Genomic DNA, 6,000 nt, shown 5'->3' with positions numbered 1-6,000 from the left:
TTATTATAACAGCTCCCGAATTCCTAGCGCTCATGATGTGCCAGGCGCTGGGCCAAGCATTGTCTGGGGCATCTTGTCATTTGATGCTCACAAAATCCCAAAGAGGGAAGTTACTATTGTTATCCCCATTTACAGATTAAGAAGGTGAGGCTCAGAGGGGAAATCAGTCTGCCAAAGTGCTACAGCCAGGAAGTGCTGGGAGTCAGGATTCAAACCTGACCGATCCCATTCGAAACCACCACCCTTCACCACTATGTTTTACTAACGCCTTTACTGTCCTCCCCCCCCCCGCCCCAGAAAAAGACAATGCAGAGTTTCAAAGATAATAGATCTGTAACAACTTCAGTGATCCCACACTCCCACCGACAAGGGAGACCTGACTTGCAACCCTGACTTTGCTATTTACTGTCTGTGACATAGAGCAAGGGCGTTTGCCTCTTTGAGCCTCAACTTCCTCATCTGTAAAATGGGGATATTATTAGATCCTACATGACCAGGTTGTTTTACGAAATCAGGGATGTGAAGTAAGTATGCAGTAAATATTGGTAATAATTAGTAGCAAAATGAACTATATACCCCAAGGATAACGTAAGCACCCCTCACCATATAGACTCCCAACGGTAGACAATAAACACAGGGTACTGACTGTAGTCAGATAACTCAATCCTACTGTTTCTATGAAGTACAATCATGGATGGTGGGCATGCCTGGTGGTAGTGTCTGAGCCCTCACAGAGAATGGGAGTCTCTGGCAAAAATGTCCCTTGGGTAGTGTGACCTCTGGTGGTTTGTGAAAACCTATCCACAGATAGTGTAACCCCTCAGGGGTTGATACGACTCTACCACAAACGTGTGGGCCCTTTTGGATAGTTCACTTGCCTTGTGAATGCTGAGAGCCTTCCTCAGGGAAGGTGGACCCGTCACCACTGGTCATTCCTTGAAGACATGCCATCCAGCCAAGGCCATATCAATTCCAATGCACATGGGGTCATTCCCCTCCCCACTCCCGTTCACTGTCAAAAACCTCCACAGGGCGCCTGGGTGGCTGAGTTGGTAAAGCGACTGCCTTTAGCTCAGGTCATGACCCTGGAGTCCCAGGATCGAGTCCTGCATGGCATCGGCATCAGTCTCCCTGCTCAGCAGGGAGTCTGCTTCTCCCTCCGATCCTGCCCCCTCTCATGCTCTCTCTCTCTCTCGCTCTCTCTCTCAAAATTCCAATTTACCGTCCTGACAGAGGTAACATTTATCCTGTTGCTATCAGGCTAAGGCTTGGACAGAACCTGTCCCCAAAGAAGTCCCGACACTCCACAGACCTCACTCCTGGAAAGGAAACTGTATGGAAGATGAAAATCATAGTCGCAACCTACCTATCACCTATAATGGGCGGCAGTGAGCCATTACTACTGCGTGAACATTGTGGTTCCCTTAGAAATAACATGAATCATCCTATGTAGAGAGTAGCCACCTAACTGTGACGGCCCCCAAACAAAAAATGTAACCCCATTAGAGAGTATCACCCCTCTTCAGCTCCCTGACGTGAAATGCTGAAGGGCTCCCGGGCTCAGACCTCGGTCCTCCTCTGTCCTCCTTCTAGTGCTCGTTCCCTTGGTGATCTCCTCCAGTGCCATATTTTCACATGCCATCTCGATGCTGATGACACCCAAATTTCTCTCTGCAGCATAGGCCCCACCCCTGGCCTCCAATCTCACACATCAAACTGCCTCATCGGTGTCTCCATTCGGATTTCTCAAGCTTGCCAAGTCAAAATGGTTTTCCTCCGCTCTCCCAAACTGTCCCCACCCCAGGCTTCCCCATCTTGGGCACCTGCGGCGCCATTTTCCTAGCCTGTTGCTCAGGCTGAATTCCTTGGAGTTCTGCTCGACTCTCTCTCTCACCCATCCTCGGATCGGAAGGAACTCCCATGTGCTCCACTTTTCAGCTGCTTCAGAATCAAGCTCCTCCTCACCACCAACACACGCCTGGTCTGGGGACTCCTCACTCTCTCCTGGCTGCCACCAGCCCCTAGGGTTAACACCCCACCCACAGCCAGAGGGGTTCTACTACGTCAGGGACACGTCCCTGTGCTGCCCCAAATCCTCTGTTCACTGGGAGTAGAAGCCAACTCCCTGTAGTGACCAGCAGGGCCTTTCCTCCCTGACTTGGCCTCCCACTTTTCCCCTCCATTTCCGTGCCAGCTGCACTCCAGCCTCTTTGCGATTCCTTGAACAGGCCAGGCATATGCCTGCCTCAGGGATTTTGCCTGTGTTGTTCCTTCTGCTTGGAAGGCTTCCCCCGCAGAAGTCTACATAGCTCTGCCCTTCATCCTCTTCAGGCTTTTACTGAGAAACCACCTTCCCAGTAAGACCCTACCCGACCACTCTATTTTAAATTGGAGCCCCCTTCCTAGACCCCCATGTCCCTTCCATGTACCATTTTTCTCCGTAGCACTTTTTCTCATGTGACATATATTTCTGCAATGCATTAGCTCATCATCTGAATCCCTCCTCTATCCCTGCTTTATCACCAGTGCCTACACCGGGGTGGGTCAGAGAACAGTCTGGTAGTATGTACCTGCTGAAATGAACTGAGTCCATGTACAGCTGGTATAACCCCACAATCAGAACCCATCATACAGACAGAACAAGGTCCATAACTGATAGAAACTCCCATTTGCAGTGTGGCTCTCATATGGACAGTGGAAACCCCAAATAGTGCAATGTTCAAAATCAGCATGAACCCCAGTATAGGCAGCACGACCCTCATAAACCTCATACAGACAGGGTAACCCTCATAAATGATATGAGCCCCATTCAAACAGCATAGCCTCCATAAACTTTGTGAGCCTTGTTTAAAAGGGCAGCCCCCATAAATGGTGTAAACCTCATATTGCCAGTGTAACTCTCATAAACAGTGTGAGCCCCATATACATAGTGAGACATCAAATAAACAGTGTGGGTCCCCCTACAACTAGCATGTCCTCTCATTAGCGTGCTCTGCCATAGAAGCAGCCTGGCTTGTGGCTGAGCTGTGTGAATTCCTCTACCAACAGGGCCGACTCGTACAACCCGGGTAAACCCATACGCACAGTGAAGACAAGCAGATAAACAGGGTCATTTCTGTAACCGGTGTGACTTCTCAGGTGAACAGTGTAGCCCCATAGTCATTTGACCTCATGCAGTATAACCCATGGACACTGTGCCCTCACGTGGACGGTGCCACCTGCCTTGGCGGACCCCTCGGTGAACAGTGTAGATTTCACAACGATTGCAATAGGGGGCGCCTGGGTGACTCAGTCCCTTAAGCGTCTCACTTTGGCTAGGGTCATGATCTCAGGGTCCAGGGATCAAGCCCCACATCCGCATCCGGTCTGTGATCAGCAGGGAGTCTGCTTCTCCCTCTCCCTCTGCCCCTCCCCCTGCTTGTGCAGGCACTCGTGTTCTCTTTCTCTCTCAAATAAAATCTAAAAAATCCAATGGTTGCAATAAACCTCAATGTCACTATGTCAGTTTTATTAAGTCACTGATAACGTAGCTCTTTTCCATAAACAGGCAGAAACCCCATGTTCCATTTAAGCCCCGTGGGCCTTTATGACCTTCATAAAATTATATTATCCACCCCCTCCCCAAAGTCCTAATTCTCCCATTAAAAGTTCCCCAACTGCCCTTCAACACACACAGGTAGTAAGACAGTAGGACTCCTGGAGGGTGGTGTAACCTGTCACAGACCATGAGGCCCCAAATAAAGACCCAAGAAATGGTGAATTCGTGAATGGCAGCGTTTTCCCAGGACCCAACACAGGATAGGGCACATAAAAAACAGCGCTCCTGTTTACCGAGCACTTACTATATGCAAGGCCCTGGATTTGACATCTGATATCATTGTCACCTCAACTTTATCAGGTATTTCAATGATCTCCCTTTTTCAGATGAGGAGAGTGAGACTCAGGTTCCAGGTCCAAGGCAACACAGCTAACCGTGGTGACAGCTGGGACATCAAGTACAGGACCATAATGCCTCCCGAGAGATTGACAAATGCCCCAAAGATATGCTGATCCCTGAAATCCCTCCCAAAAGCACCGCCACCACCAGCACCAGCACCACCAGCAGCACCAGCAGCACACATACAAACCGCAGACAAGGTGACCCGTAAGACAGACAGCATAAACTTTTCAGGCAGTGATAACCTTCTGAATACTAACAATCACACTAATAGCTAAGATTTTGGAGGATTTACTCTGCTGGAGACACTGTCCTAAATGCTTTGTACATACTGATTCATTACAACCCTATGCCAAGGTTTTTGTTTTTGTTTTTGTTTTTAATTATCCCCGTACGGATGTAGAAACAGAGGCCCAGAGGGATGAAATGACTCGCCCAAAGTCACACAGCGGCGGACGAAGCCCAGCTGGGTTTGATCCCAGCAGCCTGGCTAAGCCCGTATCATCTGCTTCCTGCAACATCACCCCCGCACACACACTTCACAGGACAGTGTAATTGCAATGAACTGTAGAACTAAGTGAACTACGGTTTATGTAATTCTTCCAGGGGCAGGGTACAGCTCACTGTGCACACCTTTCCTTGATGACAGGGAAAATAGGCAGCATGAATTCCCACGGACAGTTCTCCTTCACGCATGGTGTAACTCTGATAAGCAGCGAGGATTCCTTTGTAGCCACTGGTTTCTGTTTTGGTTTTGGTAGATTTTATTTATGTATGAGAGACAGAGAGAGTGAGAGAGGAGCAGAGGGAGAGGGACAAGCAGGCTCCGCACAGAGCATGGAGCCTGATGTGGAGCTCAATCCCACGACCATGAGATCGAGACCTGAGTCCAAACCACAAGTCGGAGGCTTCACCGACTGAGCCACCCAGGCGCCCCTCCTCTGCGGACATTGTAAACCCACCACAGGGAAGACAATCCCGGACGGGACACTAGAGGCCCCCTTCACTACAGCAAAGTACTCCCTGGGCAGGGTGAGTTCCTTCATGGATGGTACACACCTCTTCACCAACAGTCTGGTTCTCCCTCACCACCACCCCCATCAATGGAAGTCTCCCCCTAATGCAATAGAATCTCCTACGGGTGATGTGAACTCCCACCCAGTATGTGCCTCCCCGTGGACAGTATGATGTCTCATATCCATGACAAAGTTGACAAGGACAGTGCACATCGCCACGTATGGGGAACCTTCTGCAGCTGCTGTGAACCCCTTCTGTGACAGCGTGAACCACTCTCCAAGGGTCTAAGTAGACAATGGGAACTCTGATGAGTACGGACTTCCCTCAGACCCAGCATCTGCCCAACGTACACAGTCTAAACCGCCCTGTAAAAGTTCCCTCACAGCCTGCCCAATATTTAAGTGCAAACTCTTCTAGAATGTTATGAAATTATATAAAATAGTACGGTTATAAAATAGTACATGCAAGTCAGAATACAATAGTGTAACTAATTGTGTAAGATTCCTTCTTGGCGTGAACTTGTAGACAGTGCAATTTCCCCCTCTCAAAGCAAATCTCCTGTGTTCAGTAGATAATGCGAATCTCCTTCATACTCAGTGAACCCCATTGGACAACTGATATTTCTTCCCAGTCCCTCGGTGAACTGGCCATGTGTCACCGGCGGCGGGAATGTCGCACAGCATGCACCTGCAACAGGCTGGGGTGCGTTTTCTTCACAACTGGTGTGATTCTTGTGTGCGTACTGGGAACCCACCACAGGCAGCGGAAGCCTCGGCTAAGACCAGTGTTCGCTGCTCCCCATTACCCTCCATCTATCTAGGGCAAATCCAACGGGGGGAGTACGATGCACTGCACGCAGCTTCACACCTGGCGTAAACCCCGTGTCTGGGCTGCAGGAATCTACGACTGACAGGGCATATCCCTCTCCTCCCAACCCCGTGTGAACGCCCCCTCACCCCGAGCCCTTAAAAAAGTCTCGCTCCCGCCAATTGCGAACACCCATAAAGTAGCCCTCCACAGAATGTAGTGTGAAGGGAATGTGGTGT

The sequence above is a fragment of the Ursus arctos genome, unplaced genomic scaffold (assembly GCF_023065955.2).
Source record: "Ursus arctos isolate Adak ecotype North America unplaced genomic scaffold, UrsArc2.0 scaffold_19, whole genome shotgun sequence".
In the NCBI taxonomy this organism is placed as follows: Eukaryota; Metazoa; Chordata; class Mammalia; order Carnivora; family Ursidae; genus Ursus; species Ursus arctos.
This window is presented reverse-complemented; position numbering follows the sequence as displayed.